Genomic DNA, 20,852 nt, shown 5'->3' with positions numbered 1-20,852 from the left:
GTCAATTTACTGTCTTTATTGATGAGCCAATCTATCTTTTTAAGCCTAGCCCTGACCCTAGTAACGACCGTAGTGACATGTTGTTAGAATCGTAGTTTTGTGTCTAGAGTAACGCCCAAATACGAATGTGAGGTGCCATTTTCAATAGTTTCGTTGCCAATACGAATAGCCTGATTATGGCGCTATAACTCGAAGCGTATGCATGATATGCATAGTCTTGTTTGCATTAATCGTAATGCACCACTTGCTCGCCCATTCAGCCAATCTATCCATGTAAGCTTGCTGCTGATTAAGCGCATCTGCTTGACGAAAGTCTGGCCGAAAGAACGATGACGTCGTCAGCAATAAGTGGCAATCAAAGTCCCCTCGCGGATAAGCTGGCCTCGGTATATCGCTGGTGTACACATTGTACAGATAGGCCCAAGCAAGCTACCTTGTGGCACACCAGCGTGAATTTGCTTAATACCTGAGCGACAGCCACCGTGACACTCAACAATAAAAGTGCGATCTGTTAGATAGCAGCAGAGGATGCGGTAGAGAGCAACCGGCAATAGCATCTTGAGCTTATACTTCAAGCCTGTATGCCACACTCGATCAAGGCTTCTTTGATATCCATGTACACAGCAGAGCAGTATTTATGGTCATCAAACGCTTTAATAATAAATTGGGTGACTCGACCCAATTGCTGTTCAGCTGAGTGCGCTTTGCGGAATCCAAATTGATGGTTTGGGATCGCATTTACAAGAGTATCTTGCTCCAGCATACGGCTCAAAATAAGATACTCGAGTATCTTTGAGAGGCCAGACAGCAGACTTATTGGCCTGTATGATGCGACGTGTTGCGTAGGCTTGCCAGGCTTATGCACCATCTTCACCATCGCTAACTTCCAGCAAGAGGGGAAATGACCCAGTCTAAAAGAGTTATTGCATATCAAGACGAGATACAGAATAGCCTTCATCGGCAGCGCTTTAATGGTGTGATTATCAATTTGATCCAATCCAGCCGCTTTTTGTTCTCTAGCGTGCTGATGTGACTGATGACCTCAGCCGCAGTGACTGGCCGAAATGAGACTGAAGCAGTCAAAGATGGCTGGGCTAACTTGAGCCTCGATCTCGGCCAGATCACTGGGCGGCGTAGTCACGATTGGCTGAAAACGCTGCTCAAGACTTGCAGCAAAATGTTTCGGCCTTCTCGGCTGTTGTTTTTTTTTTTTTTTTTTTTTTTTTTTTTTTTGTTGAATAGTCAGGTCTGCTCAAGGCTGTGCCCTAGACTGACTGACTATATTTATTTATTTACTGCTATACTACTGTATAATATAGTAAATTTGTTGACGCCTACTGTGTGTAGATCTCAAATGTGAGTTTTACATTAGATGTGAAGTGACATACAAAAGTAGTTTGATAAATTTTGCGTAAATTTGTTGACGCCTACTGTGTGTAGATCCCAAATGAGTGTTACATTAAATGTGAAGTGACATACAAAAGTAATTTGATAAATTTGTGTAAATTTGTTGACGCCTACTGTGTGTAGATCCCAAATGTGAGTGTGAAGTGAAATACAAAAGTAGTTTGTTTAATTATGTTTCAGTGAATGTAAAGATTTCTTGATTGAGAATTGCATCCGGCCAGGAAACGTCATCTCTTCCGGGACTGGCATCCTGTTTGGGATTCAAAATCTGTATGGAAGAACCAGTATTTTAACTGGAGCCAGGATCCTGTCTGGAACCGTCGATTTGAATAAGATTGACATCTCGACTAGAGCCAATATTTCGACTGGGAATGGAATTTTGTCTGGAGCCATCGACCTGATTGAAACCATTATTTTGACTGGAGCCAGTATCTTGCCTGAAACTATCGTCCCGCCTAAAACTGATATTCTGATATGAGTTGAAGTTCCGATTTAAGTTAACAGGATGATTAAAAGTAGAAACTGCATTTTTAGAAGGGATAGTAGCAACATATATGCAACCATGTGCCCGTCTCTGCTTGGCCTGTAATAGTTCCCATTTCCGCTTAAATATGTTTGATTGCAAGTGATTGTTGAGCATCACGGAGTAACGCTTCCACTTCAGCCGTTGCGGAATGCACGGGTAGTTACCAATTCGTCTTGCCTCAGGATTGGGATGAGCAAGAAGCCGGCTCACATATTTATAACACAGTTTATTATAGATGCTTTCAACAGTGTCTACTTGCAGATCTATATGAAGTGTGTTATTACTGACATACCACGGTGCACCTGTTATTTCTCTAAGTATTTTATTTTGTGCTACTTGCAGCTTATTAAATCTGGTCTCGCATATCAGCGCGCCCCATATAGGAAGAGCATATTGCCAAATCGGCGCAATAAGCAGCTTATATAGTAATATTTTAAGTTTTAGTGGCAGCTTACTTCTAGCTCCAATTATCCACTTTAACTCTTTAGTTCTCGTTCTAAGCTTGCCAATTATATTATTAATATGAGTTTTTAACAACAGTTTGTTATCCAGTTGTATGCCCAAATATCTATGGCTAGTTTTGTTGTCAATATTATTACCCGCAATTGTGACAACACTTTGATGATCATATTGTACTTGTCGAATTGAATGTATCACATGAACTGTTTTGGAATAGTTGAGTTTGATACACCATTTTTGGTCCATTCGTGAAATGTGTTGAGATATTGATTAAGGTGTTGTACAGCATGTGTCAAACTAATATTGCTCGAGAGAATTGCAGTGTCATCAGCATATGTTCCTAGCATCATGCGTGCAGTTGGGCGTCGAACGCTGGATATGGCTGGTAGTGGCATGTCCGCAGTGTAGAAATTATACAGAATTGGGCTCAAAACGCCTCCTTGTGGAACACCAGCAGCGATTTGTTTAACACTTGATCGTGTGCCATCGAAACACTCCACTATAAATGTACGATTTTGAGATAACTATGTAGGATGTTAAATAGTACATTTGGTAGTAACTTCTTTAGCTTGTATAGAAGCCCTGGGTGCCAGACACGATCAAAAGCTTCAGAAATGTCCAGATAGACGGCTGAGCAGAAATAATTATCTTCAAAAGCTTCCATAATGAATTGAGTGACACGACCAAGTTGCTGTTCTGTGGAATGCCGACTACGAAAGCCAAATTGATGATCAGGCATTGCCTTACAAAACGCCTCCACCTCAAATAGCCTATTCATAATTAACTTCTCAAGGATTTTGGATAGCCCTGAGAGTAAGCTGATTGGCCTGTAGGAAGTCAGCTCATGGGCTGGCTTACCAGGTTTAACTATCATTCTGACTCTTGCGCATTTCCATCGGCTGGGAAAGTGTCCAAATCTGAGCGCACTGTTGAATATAAGAGTTAAATACAGCAGTGCCTTTAGAGGAAGTGCTTTGAGTGTCCAGTTATCAATGAAGTCTAACCCAGGAGACTTCTTAATTTGAAGATCATTGATTATGGTCATAACTTCCTGAACAAGTATAGGTCGAAATTGCACAGGAGGCAAGCTACCACTGTCTAAATCTGGCAAGCATTGAGATTCAATGTCCTCTTTATCCTCTTGACTGCAGGTTATGTTAGGCCGGAACCGTCCTTCAAGATGAAGAGCAAAAGATTCTGCTTTCTCCTCAGAGGTTTTACACCAAATGGCATGTCTTTCGTTCACAGTTGTGTGATCTACATCAACAAATCTTTTAAGCGGTAAGTCAGTAATCGGTTGCTTTTTTACCAAATTTGTGACTCGCCATAACTTCTTCATGCAATATCTGTTAATGCCAGATCCCATTAACAAGAATTGCTCCTCCCGCACCGCACACTGTTATGTTGTTAACAGCATTCTGTTAATAACATCACCCAGTTCTCCTACTGGTTCGCGGTACTTAGCGCCCGCTACTTCGTCTCGCGAGTACTTGTCACTTGCCACTCCTGGTACTGACGAGACATATGTACATCTTATTACTAATGCTATACGAGCAACACAGCTTTAATCTAAGAAATAAAGACGAGGAAATTACAACCCGGTCTTTTTGCTTATCGGCGACGCCACCACTCCAACATTTGGTCCTTCGAGCCGGATCTTCATCCACCTTCACACCAGCATTCCATCGGCCGTCGAGATAAGTACCCCATTCTTGTCTAGAGTAGTACATACATATATATATGCATAAATACACTGGCACCTCTCATCCGCCTTCCCTTGTATATACATATATATGTACTAATCTAGCAATATTTCGACTACATGCCTATATGTATATATTCTTATATATATAGATATGTATTAAGCTGTGTTTAAATCCGATTAATATTTATTAACACGAGAAGAACAATATCCTTTGTTGATCGTTTAATAAATTTATTTACATATTCTGCCTTTTCATCCATCCGCACATACATACATATGTACTCATATACATATGTAACTAGTCGCCGGCTGCAGAGAGACATATATATGTATACATACATATATACATGCTCCTCGCTCAACTATTAAATAAAACACAGTATCCTTTGTTGTTTTTAATAGTTTTATTTTGCAATTTAATAATTAATTTCTACTAGTTTTATTTATCTATTTGCTAATTGTGTGTCCGCTTTCTTCTGTTTGTACGAACATACGCTCATACATACATACATTCATGTATGCACATATGAGCATCTTGAAACTTCTTCATATTTCACTCGCGTACAAACAGCCCAGCAACACAATTAACATATAAATTCACAATAGCAACTTCCACATACATATACACTACACATTTACTAAACAATAATCTTAAATTGTTAAATTGGTTGTTTTGTGTTGTGTCCAAGCAGCTGAGATCGTCACTAGTATCGATAACATTTTCAATAGCTATCAGCGGCCGCCACAATTTCGTAACGATAGTTGTGTCACGATCAGTATTTATCGTATTTCAAAGAGACATTGTAAAGCAAATTTAATTATTAAATTTATCCTAATTAAAATAATTAATTACAAAGTCGAATTTCAAATTAAGAATTTGATTATTTAATTTATCCTAATTAAATAAATTAAATTTTTTGCCTTTTCTTCTTCTTTGTTTTCGCTTTACTTGCAACAAGGCAATAATTCTTTTCTAATTTGCTCTACGTTCAGTTGACAACATTCTTGCTCTTGTCAACTGAATTACTTTGTTCTTTGAGTTAATTTCTGCCTCCATATCAGAAATTTCCAGCAGCTAACTTCTAGTTAGCATCCATGTCTGATCGTTCGGGTAGAGCGCAACTTAGTGTATCAGCTTCGCGTCTGATCAAGCGCAGTGCCTCTGCATCACCCATTCCGTCCGGGAAACCGCAGACAAGTAGCACTTTCAAGCGTAGTCCGGTCGTCACCCGATCCAGTCCAAAGCCCGCAAGTCCGTCTAAAATGTCGTTGTCTGACTTCATCTCGGCTGCGGATAGGCTCATCAAGTTTGAGTCGCGCATTGACGGTCCCGGAGACTCTAACGCCACCCAGGCGGCTCAGCTCCGAGCATTCGAGATCCGCCGAGATCGGGTCAAGGCATTGTGGGATGATGTTGAGCAGCAATATAAGATCTGTGCCAGAGCATTGAGCCAAGGGGCGAGCAGTGGCGAAGTTGAAGCCATGGAGGCCAAATTCGACAACTGCTACACTGTCTACGAGCGGTGTACGACCCATCTGGGTGTACAGATCGACGCACTTTCCGCATCGAGTACACCGCCCGCTCCTATGTCCGCTCCTTTCGCCACGTCTGAAGGCTGTCGCCTTCCACCCGTTGACATGGAAGTGTTCCACGGCGATTACTTGCGCTGGCCAACATTCCGCGATCTTTTTACTGCGATCTACATAAACAATCCGTGTTTAACTCCGGTGGAAAAGCTGTTCCACCTTAATTCAAAAACAGCAGGCGATGCAAACGCACTAGTCGCAGAGTATCCTCTCACAAACGACGGCTTTGCATCGGCTTGGGTCTCTTTGTGTGATCGGTTTGAGAATAAGCGGCTGTTAGTCAACAGCCAGCTTAAAACTCTTCTCAACCTTTCCAAGATCACCAAGGAGTCAGGCTCGGCTCTCAGAGAGTTGCATAGCACTATGCACAGATGTGTCACGGCAATCGAGCATGCTCAGATATCCACTGAAAGTTGGGATTGCATTCTTGTGTTCCTGTGCACTTCAAATTTGCCGGAACAAACTCGATCTCTCTGGGAGCATTCATTGAAACGAAAAACAGAAATCCCAGCCTGGCAGGACGTCAGTCACTTCCTTAGCGAGCGCGCTCGTGCTCTTGAAGCTATGGAAGGTGACCGTTCTGTTCCAAAAGTTCCGAACTCAATTCCGAGATCTGCGAACCCTGCCCTTCCCGAACGACTGAACTCGTTCAGAACGCAAGTGGACACAATCGGCACAAGGTGCGATCTGTGTTCAAGAGAGAATCATCCAATCCGATTCTGCCATCAGTTTCTCCAACTATCCATTCATGAACGAGAAACTTACATAAAATCGAAGAAGCTTTGTCTAAACTGTTTCGCTAAAGGTCACCAGTTACGAGAGTGTACCAGTACTCACAACTGTTTCACGTGCAATGGTCGACATAACACCCTACTCCATAGGGACAATACTCTTCGGACCGCTGCTGCCTCCACAACAGCTATAGCTCCGACTCGTACTCCAGTTATGTCCAACGTCCAAACGTATCTGGCTGCCAACACACGAGGTGTCCTCCTCGGCACGGCGGTGATTAATATATGCCATTTCGGCGCAACTTATCCCGCCCGTGCTTTAGTCGACTCAGGGTCCGAAGCGACTTTCATTTCTGAGCGACTGTTCCGAAAAATCAAGTTGCCATTCAAGTCCGTGCATACTCAGGTCTCCGGCCTGAACCAAGCAGTGACAGCTGAGGCACACAAGGTATGCAACTTTGATATTGGCTCTCCGTTGAAACCGAGAATGCGAATCAAGGCTTCTGCTCTCGTTGTTCCAAATCTGGCTGGTAACATCCCTTCGTCCCCAGTTCCGCAACTCTTGTTAAACAAACTTCCGAAAATTCAGCTAGCTGACCCCGAGTTCTACAAGAGTGCGGAAATTGATGTCCTGATAGGCGCGGATATCCTTCCGACTATCATTCAGGGAGGTTATCACCCTAATATTTGTGGGCCTCTTATAGGTCTGGAGACTGTTTTCGGTTGGGTACTGACAGGCCCACATTCACAGATGATACCAGGAACGGTCTCCTCCTTCACAACTCAGGTTTCCGTTTCGGAAGAGGCGAAACTTGAGTCTCCGCCAACCGTATCATCTGACGAAGCTCTTCCATTCCGAGCTCCAAACAGCACCACTCCGAAAGTGAGGGTCGGTTTCAAGGCTCTTCGTCCAGCACTGAATGATATTCTTCATTCAGGCCCATCATTCCAACCCGATCCTCGTCCTCCTTGTGCTGTCAAACTAACCTCCATGTTGTGTCCTAACGAGCAAGTAATTCTACCTCCAACTCATTCGATCTTCCAGATAAAGACGCCGTCATCAGAAAGCAGCAAGCCACGCGGTACCAATTCCTTCCAGTGCCGCGTGTGCCCAGGAGCCCACGGTCTCCGGGATTGCCAGCGTTTTCTGGGCCTTTCAGGGGAGAAGCGGATGCGTGCGGTACTTACACATAAGTACTGTACGAACTGCTTGGCTCACGAGCACTCCGGGCAATCCTGCCGAAGCAAGGGACGTTGCAAAACGTGTGGCCAGAATCACCACACGCTCCTGCATCTCCAGGGATCAGCACGTCTCTCCGCCTCGACTCCTAAACAGGCGGTCACAGCTCCGCTGACGACCTTGATCCGCACAGCAAGAGGTCTCCAGCTTGGACACGACGTCTTAATTTGCAATCCTTGCAAGGGGGGGGGAGTATGTTAATGCCAGATCCCATTAACAAGAATTGCTCCTCCCGCACCGCACACTGTTATGTTGTTAACAGCATTCTGTTAATAACATCACCCAGTTCTCCTACTGGTTCGCGGTACTTAGCGCCCGCTACTTCGTCTCGCGAGTACTTGTCACTTGCCACTCCTGGTACTGACGAGACATATGTACATCTTATTACTAATGCTATACGAGCAACACAGCTTTAATCTAAGAAATAAAGACGAGGAAATTACAACCCGGTCTTTTTGCTTATCGGCGACGCCACCACTCCAACAATATCTATCGTTAGGATCAATATGATTGATTAACCTATCTATATTTCTGTTTTTAGCTTCCTTAATGACAATTTTGATTGCTCTGGTCAATCTGTTGAGCACCAGTTTAGCAGCCCGATCACGATGATTTTTCAGGTATCTTTTTATAAGTTTCCTTCCCTTAATCATAACTAGGACATAATAGCTTAATTTGGTGCCGTTGTTGCTAATGTGCCCACGGTCATGCCTAGTATTGGGAATCATATTAGCTGCATGCATAGCAGCGTCAATGACATTTTGCTCAAATATTGCAGCAGCATCTTCAACATCTTCACTATTCTTGATTTCAGTATTTAGCAGAATGCAATCATTTAATCTTTTTTGAAACGTTGGAATATTAGCATTCTTCGGAAGAAGATAGCTGCCCATTCTTCTGTTTACGATCTGTGTCTTGTCCAGAGCTAATTTTATCAAGAGCGGTAGATGATCAGATGTTAATTCATCTGCGCCGGCAACTTGTATACTTAACAAATTAGAATTAATTCCTGCATAAATGGCAAAGTCAATAGCAGATGGTGATGATCGCATATCATACGGGAAATGAGTTGACGAGCCTGTAGCCAGTAGATTATATTTACTCTCTTGAATAACTTTTAGTAAAGTACTTCCTCTAGTACATGATCTAGCATTACCCCACCAGCTACTTTTTGCATTCCAATCACCAGCTGTAAGGAATCTGTTGCCATTACTTTGTAAAAGGTTAGTGAAATCGTCATATTGCCAGGATAGTTGAGGTGGACAATACAAAGAGGACAAATTAAATTGAAAATTATTTGGCAGAAAGATAGTGGCTGTAACGCATTGAACAAGCTCAGTATTGACTTTCACAGATGGGTTGTGTCGAATACCATGTTTAATAATTTTGTCTAGTCAATCTAGATAGTCTAGATGGTGGCGTCTGCCGTCGGCCGCCGGGGCTCCACTGCCGCGCACGATGTCGATGTCGGATCGGATCTCAATCGCGTTTTCGCGTGCGCACTCGCTGCCGCTCTACAGACGAATCTGGGAACTGGACTGCCCAGCGCCTCCACCTCACCGTACCAATTCAGCCGACATTCCAATCCCAAATCCAGTTGGAATTGGAATTGGAACTCCCTCTATTGGGAGAGCCAGCACAGCCGGCAGATGGCTGAACGGGCAGGCGCTTGACAGTCGCTCGGTTCCGTGTGTATCCCATTGTATACCGAGTATTTTGAATTGGAATGAATTGGCGCCCTAGTCAATGTTAATGTTAAACTTAACATAACAGGGCTCAACTGGCTTACATTGATGTTAACAACCACGCAGGGCTGCCATATCTTATTAATATACCTAACATAGATGCGAATATTAAGTGTGTGTGTGTGTGTGTGTGTGAGTGAGTAAGTAAGTGAGTAAATGTTAAAGAAATTGCGTTGTGCGAAAAATCAAAGTACAAGCTAAGTGAAAAGAATTTACATTACTAAGATTAATAATAATAAAACTAAATACTAAATACTAATACTACTAATAAAAACTAATAATACTAATATAAAGAGTGAGTTTGAATTAGATTCTTACAAATAGTAGAAATATGAAAAGAAAATACAAGTGTTCTATGTTACAGGTGATTCTTGTGATGGCTGCTCGATCGGTGGAGGGGGACGAGCATCAAAGGCTGCTGCAGCCAGCCGCCGAAACACTGGCAATCTGGCATGGTGAGTAGTGGCGACATCAATCCAGGAGTGCTCTTGAGGAGTTGGGATGACTTCATCGGTGGATGCAACAGAGGCAGCAGTTGCACTAGCAATTGCACTTCTGTTGTTAATTGCAGCATCAGCATCGTTAACGACATCATCGACATCGGCATCTGGAGTCGAGCCGATGCCAGCATAGGAGTGACTGGCACTGGAGCTGGCAGTGGCACCAGCTATGGCATCAACACTGGCACTTGGGCGGCCAGCACATGCATTGGCTGCAGCTGCATCCGCAACTGCATGGGCGTCGTCGTCATCCGTGGCGTCCGAATTGTAGTCGCCAGCATGATGGCTGGCAGAGTAGCTAGCACCAGCATATATATTAGCTGATAAACTACCGGCATCAGGACAGACATCAGCATCGACGTCGGAGGGGATACTGGCATCTGTGCAAGTGGCATGGCCAGCACTGAGACAACTGGCACTGGCGTAAGGCATCAGCTCTGGCGCGAGCAAATGCATGGAACCACTGGCGGGCACCCATAGCTTGGCCAACATCTGTCGTATCGGCAAGTGTTTGACCATGGAGCACAGGCGCGTATTCATTTGTATTGCGGATTGCTTACATTTTGCATAGACTAACCACATTTGATTAATTCCAGTGCAAACCGAACCATACACCAACCATGCTGTGCATGATGATGATGATGATGATGCAGAATGATGTGTCAAGGGCCGATGCATGCAGCCTGTCAACGAGCTGCAAGCCCACACACACTGAATTGACGACGAGTATCGAATGTCTGCACACACAATGACAGCCTGCCGGTCATTATTTTGGACACGTAGCAGGGAGTGCAGAGCTACTATTATTAATTTGGTAGTATACCACTTCTTGATCACAACATCTATACGAGTGGAGTCAAGGCATTGATGATGATGTTGTTGCTTTCTATATTGCAGCACAGACGCCGCTGCCGCCGCCGCCGCAGTTACAGCCGTCGCAATTACAGCATACCGGACACCATCGATAGCAACCAGGACGTGTAGCAAGGAGCAACGAGTCATCTTTGTACGTAAAATGATGTAGTTTAACCAAAAGCTGTAATCCCATCGATTGAAAGCTAATGAGCATTTGTTGTTGTACCCTCTTCTCGTCCTCCTCATCCGCATCCGCATCCGCAATTGGATACACATTCGCGACACGAGTGCGTTGGATAAAAATGAGTGGATTGTTAGGTGAGTATTATTATTGTTATTATTATTAAGTGAATGTATTAATACAATTATATTAGGTTTGTTATAGCTGCAATAGGTTGTCATTATTATATATTTGAGGTTTCATTTGCGAATTGTTGCCTACTGCTAGCAGTGAGGCAAGTAGTTAGCGCGGACATCATTTCGATAAGACGATCCAACTTGGTTGCAATAGCATTGTTAGTGGCTGTGTTTGCATTTGCATTTGCATTTGCATTTGCCTTGGAATGCTTACGTTCAAGCAGCATTAGGCCAATTAATTGATCCAGCTTCTTATCAATACTACTCACATTATCCCTGCCACCTGGATACTGAAGAGTCTGACAGAGTTGTTGCTGTTGCTGCTGTTGAAGTAGCTGTTGCAGCTGTAATTGCTGCATAGTTTGAGGCTGAAGCTGTAGTTGCTGTCGCTGTAGTTGTCGACTTTGAATTTGGATTTGTCGCTTTTGTTGAATTTGTTGCTGCTGTTGCTGCAGCCAGACACTTGGCTGTTTAACATTTAGGCCAAGTTTTAGGGCATCGGCATAGCTGCCAACCATAATTTTGTCCATCTTTAGTGGCTGCTTAGGATGCTGCTGCTGTTGCTGCTGCTTCTTCTTGGCCTTTATTGGCTTTTGCCTTTGCTGCTGCTGCTGCTGCTGCTTTTGCCTTTGCTGCTGCTGTTGCTGCTGCTGCTGCTGCTGATTCTGTAGTAGTTGCTGCTGCTGTTTGGTAGCATTTGTGGTAGTGGCCTTGTTTAGGTGACGTTTAATAATAGCCGCTGTTGTAGCGTTATTAATGCGATTTGAATTTGATTTACGTGCCAGTTCGGCAACCAATTTAGTGGCTTGCTGAAAGCCCTGCTGATTCGATAGCTTCTGTTTGCAGGCCTCTTTGAATGCCTTGCAGCCGCGATAGCTAGCAGCATGTTCGCCCATACAATTGGCGCATTTTGCTGGCTGGCTATCGTCCTTCGATCGCACACAGTCGGTGGATGCATGGCTGCCGCTGCATTTCACGCATACGAAAGGACGGCGACAATAATTCTTCGTATGGCCGAATCTTTGGCAACGATGGCATTGCACAGCATCGGCATTGCGCAAGATCTTCTCGATTCTCACCTTTTGGCCGCCCAAGCACACAATGTTCAGCACATTCGCGCTATTCGGCTCCGCCACTATTTCCACCTCGAACAGATCCAGAGGCTGGCGAGTGAATCGCTTCTTAATGACGCTTACGAATCGTACCGTATAGCCCAGATCCGTTAGCTGTTGCCGTATCCAGCTAGGTGGCGTCGATCGATGCAAATAGCGAATCAGGAATCGATATCCTCGATCCGATGCCAATTGATATGTGTGCGACACAATGTTCTCTTGCGAGAAATGATGCACCAGTTTGCGATATGCTGCAATATTCGCGCATTGAACACGCAAACCTTGCCCAGCCGTCGGCTTGGTGTAATAATTATCAACACCAATCGCATTATTAATGCCCTCCAGTACTGGCATTATATTTGCCACAAATGGCAAATATAGTGGAGTTGGTCGATTCTTACGCCCATTCAAATTGCCATTGGCATTTGTATTGGCATTGACGTCATCGTCGTCAACGTCATCAACGACTTTATCATCGTCATCATCAACATCGTCATCCATTTCAACATCGTTAGCATTAGCATCAATTGAAATGCAGTTAATATTGTTGTTGTTGCTGTTGTTGTTGATTTGATTATTGGCGCCATCTGTGGGCCGGTGGTCATTTTCAGCAGCTAATTTGCGTGCAGCCTCAATAGCGGCTGCCTTCTTCGATGTGGTAGGTGCATCAATATCGAATGCATCAACCAGTTTCTTTTTAAACATCATAGCAGACAGCTTTCGATTAGCTGGCGCATTACTTGTAGCCATTTTGCGGCATGTAGCCACTGCCGATGCAGACAATGGAGGTGGTGGCTGAATGCATTTGTTAGTCTCGCAACCGCTAAACAGGTGGTTCAGCATCTCGTTGACATCCGAATTGGCAAACTCATCGGATCCAGTGAATAGGTGGTTGACTATCTCATCAGTGTCAGCCGCTGTCTGTTGTGAAGCAGAAATGGCCTTTGCATTTGCCTTTGCCTTGGCCGATCTACAATTCTTATTCAATTCAGATTTAGATTTAGAATTTGATTTGGTTGGAGTATTGACTACAGCTGCAGTTGCAGTTGCTGTTGCCAAAGTTGATCGAGTAGATGGCGTTGGACTGGCAACACCACCAGACAATTGCTCGCATCTCTGGAGTACTTTCAACAGTTCATCATCGTCAATGGTGATGTTGCTATTGTTATTATTAGAGCAATCAGCTTCCGATCGCAGCTGAAAGTTGTGCTTGCAGTTGGCGTCCTTTTTCGGCGCCATTTTCTTATTAGATTTTAATGATTTGGATTTTGGGCTATTGCCCTGATTATTAGCTGGCCTCTTATTCGAATTGAATTCGAGTTTTTGCTGCCTCTGTTTGTGCAATTTCATTTGCTGCTCCTGAGCCAGCATTGCGTGCATAGCACGCGTCAGCACAGTTGCAGCATCCTCCTTAGCATGACCATTACTACTAGCACCAATCTGATTTGGCTCATTTGCATCACCTGAGCCAATTCCAGCCAGCAGATAGTCATCCAGCGAGTCAACATCGACGTCCTCATCCTCCTCTCCATCCTCCACATAGTCCTCATCCACAAATAGCTCCTCATCGCCACTAGTCTCGTCATCGTCGACGAGACTGCCCGAGAGTGCATTGTACATGATTGACCAGTAGTTTTATTCGGATCGAGGCACACACTCACGCCGCCACTAAATAATTGTTTTTGCAAATAGGAGTCTCTGTCTCGAAAATTAATCACAATTTCAATATTATTATTTACAAAGAAAAAAAACACTTGATTTCCACTTTATATTAATTACTACAATTTAATCATTTATTTATTTGGTTTTTGTCTAGTCAATCTAGATAGTCTAGATGGTGGCGTCTGCCGTCGGCCGCCGGGGCTCCACTGCCGCGCACGATGTCGATGTCGGATCGGATCTCAATCGCGTGCGCACTCGCTGCCGCTCTACAGACGAATCTGGGAACTGGACTGCCCAGCGCCTCCACCTCACCGTACCAATTCAGCCGACATTCCAATCCCAAATCCGATTGGAATTGGAATTGGAACTCCCTCTATTGGGAGAGCCAGCACAGCCGGCAGATGGCTGAACGGGCAGGCGCTTGACAGTCGCTCGGTTCCGTGTGTATCCCATTGTATACCGAGTATTTTGAATTGGAATGAATTGGCGCCCTAGTCAATGTTAATGTTAAACTTAACATAACAGGGCTCAACTGGCTTACATTGATGTTAACAACCACGCAGGGCTGCCATATCTTATTAATATACCTAACATAGATGCGAATATTAAGTGTGTGTGTGTGTGAGTGTATGTGAGTGAGTAAGTGAGTAAATGTTAAAGAAATTGCGTTGTGCGAAAAATCAAAGTACAAGCTAAGTGAAAAGAATTTACATTACTAAGATTAATAATAATAAAACTAAATACTAATACTACTAATAAAAACTAATAATACTAATATAAAGAGTGAGTTTGAATTAGATTCTTACAAATAGTAGAAATATGAAAAGAAAATACAAGTGTTCTATGTTACAGGTGATTCTTGTGATGGCTGCTCGATCGGTGGAGGGGGACGAGCATCAAAGGCTGCTGCAGCCAGCCGCCGAAACACTGGCAATCTGGCATGGTGAGTAGTGGCGACATCAATCCAGGAGTGCTCTTGAGGAGTTGGGATGACTTCATCGGTGGATGCAACAGAGGCAGCAGTTGCACTAGCAATTGCACTTCTGTTGTTAATTGCAGCATCAGCATCGTTAACGACATCATCGACATCGGCATCTGGAGTCGAGCCGATGCCAGCATAGGAGTGACTGGCACTGGAGCTGGCAGTGGCACCAGCTATGGCATCAACACTGGCACTTGGGCGGCCAGCACATGCATTGGCTGCAGCTGCATCCGCAACTGCATGGGCGTCGTCGTCATCCGTGGCGTCCGAATTGAAGTCGCCAGCATGATGGCTGGCAGAGTAGCTAGCACCAGCATATATATTAGCTGATAAACTACCGGCATCAGGACAGACATCAGCATCGACGTCGGAGGGGATACTGGCATCTGTGCAAGTGGCATGGCCAGCACTGAGACAACTGGCACTGGCGTAAGGCATCAGCTCTGGCGCGAGCAAATGCATGGAACCACTGGCGGGCACCCATAGCTTGGCCAACATCTGTCGTATCGGCAAGTGTTTGACCATGGAGCACAGGCGCGTATTCATTTGTATTGCGGATTGCTTACATTTTGCATAGACTAACCACATTTGATTAATTCCAGTGCAAACCGAACCATACACCAACCATGCTGTGCATGATGATGATGATGATGATGCAGAATGATGTGTCAAGGGCCGATGCATGCAGCCTGTCAACGAGCTGCAAGCCCACACACACTGAATTGACGACGAGTATCGAATGTCTGCACACACAATGACAGCCTGCCGGTCATTATTTTGGACACGTAGCAGGGAGTGCAGAGCTACTATTATTAATTTGGTAGTATACCACTTCTTGATCACAACATCTATACGAGTGGAGTCAAGGCATTGATGATGATGTTTTTGCTTCCTATATTGCAGCACAGACGCCGCTGCCGCCGCCGCAGCCGCCGCCGCAGTTACAGCCGTCGCAATTACAGCATACCGGACACCATCGATAGCAACCAGGACGTGTAGCAAGGAGCAACGAGTCATCTTTGTACGTAAAATGATGTAGTTTAACCAAAAGCTGTAATCCCATCGATTGAAAGCTAATGAGCATTTGTTGTTGTACCCTCTTCTCGTCCTCCTCATCCGCATCCGCATCCGCAATTGGATACACATTCGCGACACGAGTGCGTTGGATAAAAATGAGTGGATTGTTAGGTGAGTATTATTATTGTTATTATTATTAAGTGAATGTATTAATACAATTATATTAGGTTTGTTATAGCTGCAATAGGTTGTCATTATTATATATTTGAGGTTTCATTTGCGAATTGTTGCCTACTGCTAGCAGTGAGGCAAGTAGTTAGCGCGGACATCATTTCGATAAGACGATCCAACTTGGTTGCAATAGCATTGTTAGTGGCTGTGTTTGCATTTGCATTTGCATTTGCATTTGCCTTGGAATGCTTACGTTCAAGCAGCATTAGGCCAATTAATTGATCCAGCTTCTTATCAATACTACTCACATTATCCCTGCCACCTGGATACTGATGAGTCTGACAGAGTTGTTGCTGTTGCTGCTGTTGAAGTAGCTGTTGCAGCTGTAATTGCTGCATAGTTTGAGGCTGAAGCTGTAGTTGCTGTCGCTGTAGTTGTCGACTTTGAATTTGGATTTGTCGCTTTTGTTGAATTTGTTGCTGCTGTTGCTGCAGCCAGACACTTGGCTGTTTAACATTTAGACCAAGTTTTAGGGCATCGGCATAGCTGCCAACCATAATTTTGTTCATCTTTAGTGGCTGCTTAGGCTGCTTAGGATGCTGCTGCTGTTGCTGCTGCTTCTTCTTGGCCTTTATTGGCTTTTGCCTTTGCTGCTGCTGCTGCTGCTGCTGCTTTTGCCTTTGCTGCTGCTGCTGCTGCTGCTGCTGCTGCTGCTGCTGTTGCTGCTTCTGTAGCAGTTGCTGCTGCTGTTTGGTAGCATTTGTGGTAGTGGCCTTGTTTAGGTGACGTTTAATAATAGCCGCTGTTGTAGCGTTATTAATGCGATTTGAATTTGATTTACGTGCCAGTTCGGCAACCAATTTAGTGGCTTGCTGAAAGCCCTGCTGATTCGATAGCTTCTGTTTGCAGGCCTCTTTGAATGCCTTGCAGCCGCGATAGCTAGCAGCATGTTCGCCCATACAATTGGCGCATTTTGCTGGCTGGCTATCGTCCTTCGATCGCACACAGTCGGTGGATGCATGGCTGCCGCTGCATTTCACGCATACGAAAGGACGGCGACAATAATTCTTCGTATGGCCGAATCTTTGGCAACGATGGCATTGCACAGCATCGGCATTGCGCAAGATCTTCTCGATTCTCACCTTTTGGCCGCCCAAGCACACAATGTTCAGCACATTCGCGCTATTCGGCTCGGCCACTATTTCCACCTCGAACAGATCCAGAGGCTGGCGAGTGAATCGCTTCTTAATGACGCTTACGAATCGTACCGTATAGCCCAGATCCGTTAGCTGTTGCCGTATCCAGCTAGGTGGCGTCGATCGATGCACATAGCGAATCAGGAATCGATATCCTCGATCCGATGCCAATTGATATGTGTGCGACACAATGTTCTCTTGCGAGAAATGATGCACCAGTTTGCGATATGCTGCAATATTCGCGCATTGAACACGCAAACCTTGCCCAGCCGTCGGCTTGGTGTAATAATTATCAACACCAATCGCATTATTAATGCCCTCCAGTACTGGCATTATATTTGCCACAAATGGCAAATATAGTGGAGTTGGTCGATTCTTACGCCCATTCAAATTGCCATTGGCATTTGTATTGGCATTGACGTCATCGTCGTCAACGTCATCAACGACTTTATCATCGTCATCATCAACATCGTCATCCATTTCAACATCGTTAGCATTAGCATCAATTGAAATGCAGTTAATATTGTTGTTGTTGCTGTTGTTGTTGATTTGATTATTGGCGCCATCTGTGGGCCGGTGGTCATTTTCAGCAGCTAATTTGCGTGCAGCCTCAATAGCGGCTGCCTTCTTCGATGTGGTAGGTGCATCAATATCGAATGCATCAACCAGTTTCTTTTTAAACATCATAGCAGACAGCTTTCGATTAGCTGGCGCATTACTTGTAGCCATTTTGCGGCATGTAGCCACTGCCGATGCAGACAATGGAGGTGGTGGCTGAATGCATTTGTTAGTCTCGCAACCGCTAAACAAGTGGTTCAGCATCTCGTTGACATCCGAATTGGCAAACTCATCGGATCCAGTGAATAGGTGGTTGACTATCTCGTCAGTGTCAGCCGCTGTCTGTTGTGAAGCAGAAATGGCCTTTGCATTTGCCTTTGCCTTGGCCGATCTACAATTCTTATTCAATTCAGATTTAGATTTAGAATTTGATTTGGTTGGAGTATTGACTACAGCTGCAGTTGCAGTTGCTGTTGCCAAAGTTGATCGAGTAGATGGCGTTGGACTGGCAACACCACCAGACAATTGCTCGCATCTCTGGAGTACTTTCAACAGTTCATCATCGTCAATGGTGATGTTGCTATTGTTATTATTAGAGCAATCAGCTTCCGATCGCAGCTGAAAGTTGTGCTTGCAGTTGGCGTCCTTTTTCGGCGCCATTTTCTTATTAGATTTTAATGATTTGGATTTTGGGCTATTGCCCTGATTATTAGCTGGCCTCTTATTCGAATTGAATTCGAGTTTTTGCTGCCTCTGTTTGTGCAATTTCATTTGCTGCTCCTGAGCCAGCATTGCGTGCATAGCACGCGTCAGCACAGTTGCAGCATCCTCCTTAGCATGACCATTACTACTAGCACCAACCTGATTTGGCTCATTTGCATCACCTGAGCCAATTCCAGCCAGCAGATAGTCATCCAGCGAGTCGACATCGACGTCCTCATCCTCCTCTCCATCCTCCACATAGTCCTCATCCACAAATAGCTCCTCATCGCCACTAGTCTCGTCATCGTCGACGAGACTGCCCGAGAGTGCATTGTACATGATTGACCAGTAGTTTTATTCGGATCGAGGCACACACTCACGCCGCCACTAAATAATTGTTTTTGCAAATAGGAGTCTCTGTCTCGAAAATTAATCACAATTTCAATATTATTATTTACAAAGAAAAAAAACACTTGATTTCCACTTTATATTAATTACTACAATTTAATCATTTATTTATTTGGTTTTTGTCTAGTCAATCTAGATAGTCTAGATGGTGGCGTCTGCCGTCGGCCGCCGGGGCTCCACTGCCGCGCACGATGTCGATGTCGGATCGGATCTCAATCGCGTTTTCGCGTGCGCACTCGCTGCCGCTCTACAGACGAATCTGGGAACTGGACTGCCCAGCGCCTCCACCTCACCGTACCAATTCAGCCGACATTCCAATCCCAAATCCGATTGGAATTGGAATTGGAACTCCCTCTATTGGGAGAGCCAGCACAGCCGGCAGATGGCTGAACGGGCAGGCGCTTGACAGTCGCTCGGTTCCGTGTGTATCCCATTGTATACCGAGTATTTTGAATTGGAATGAATTGGCGCCCTAGTCAATGTTAATGTTAAACTTAACATAACAGGGCTCAACTGGCTTACATTGATGTTAACAACCACGCAGGGCTGCCATATCTTATTAATATACCTAACATAGATGCGAATATTAAGTGTGTGTGTGTGTGAGTGTATGTGAGTGAGTAAGTGAGTAAATGTTAAAGAAATTGCGTTGTGCGAAAAATCAAAGTACAAGCTAAGTGAAAAGAATTTACATTACTAAGATTAATAATAATAAAACTAAATACTAAATACTAATACTACTAATAAAAACTAATAATACCAATATAAAGAGTGAGTTTGAATTAGATTCTTACAAATAGTAGAAATATGAAAAGAAAATACAAGTGTTCTATGTTACAGGTGATTCTTGTGATGGCTGCTCGATCGGTGGAGGGGGACGAGCATCAAAGGCTGCTGCAGCCAGCCGCCGAAACACTGGCAATCTGGCATGGTGAGTAGTGGCGACATCAATCCAGGAGTGCTCTTGAGGAGTTGGGATGACTTCATCGGTGGATGCAACAGAGGCAGCAGTTGCACTAGCAATTGCACTTCTGTTGTTAATTGCAGCATCAGCATCGTTAACGACATCATCGACATCGGCATCTGGAGTCGAGCCGATGCCAGCATAGGAGTGACTGGCACTGGAGCTGGCAGTGGCACCAGCTATGGCATCAACACTGGCACTTGGGCGGCCAGCACATGCATTGGCTGCAGCTGCATCCGCAACTGCATGGGCGTCGTCGTCATCCGTGGCGTCCGAATTGTAGTCGCCAGCATGATGGCTGGCAGAGTAGCTAGCACCAGCATATATATTAGCTGATAAACTACCGGCATCAGGACAGACATCAGCATCGACGTCGGAGGGGATACTGGCATCTGTGCAAGTGGCATGGCCAGCACTGAGACAACTGGCACTGGCGTAAGGCATCAGCTCTGGCGCGAGCAAATGCATGGAACCACTGGCGGGCACCCATAGCTTGGCCAACATCTGTCGTATCGGCAAGTGTTTGACCATGGAGCACAGGCGCGTATTCATTTGTATTGCGGATTGCTTACATTTTGCATAGACTAACCACATTTGATTAATTCCAGTGCAAACCGAACCATACACCAACCATGCTGTGCATGATGATGATGATGATGATGCAGAATGATGTGTCAAGGGCCGATGCATGCAGCCTGTCAACGAGCTGCAAGCCCACACACACTGAATTGACGACGAGTATCGAATGTCTGCACACACAATGACAGCCTGCCGGTCATTATTTTGGACACGTAGCAGGGAGTGCAGAGCTACTATTATTAATTTGGTAGTATACCACTTCTTGATCACAACATCTATACGAGTGGAGTCAAGGCATTGATGATGATGTTTTTGCTTCCTATATTGCAGCACAGACGCCGCTGCCGCCGCCGCAGCCGCCGCCGCAGTTACAGCCGTCGCAATTACAG

Source organism: Drosophila arizonae, unplaced genomic scaffold (assembly GCF_054131065.1).
Source record: "Drosophila arizonae isolate 15081-1271.41 unplaced genomic scaffold, UAZ_ARI_1.0 ARI_Backbone_107, whole genome shotgun sequence".
In the NCBI taxonomy this organism is placed as follows: Eukaryota; Metazoa; Arthropoda; class Insecta; order Diptera; family Drosophilidae; genus Drosophila; species Drosophila arizonae.
This window is presented reverse-complemented; position numbering follows the sequence as displayed.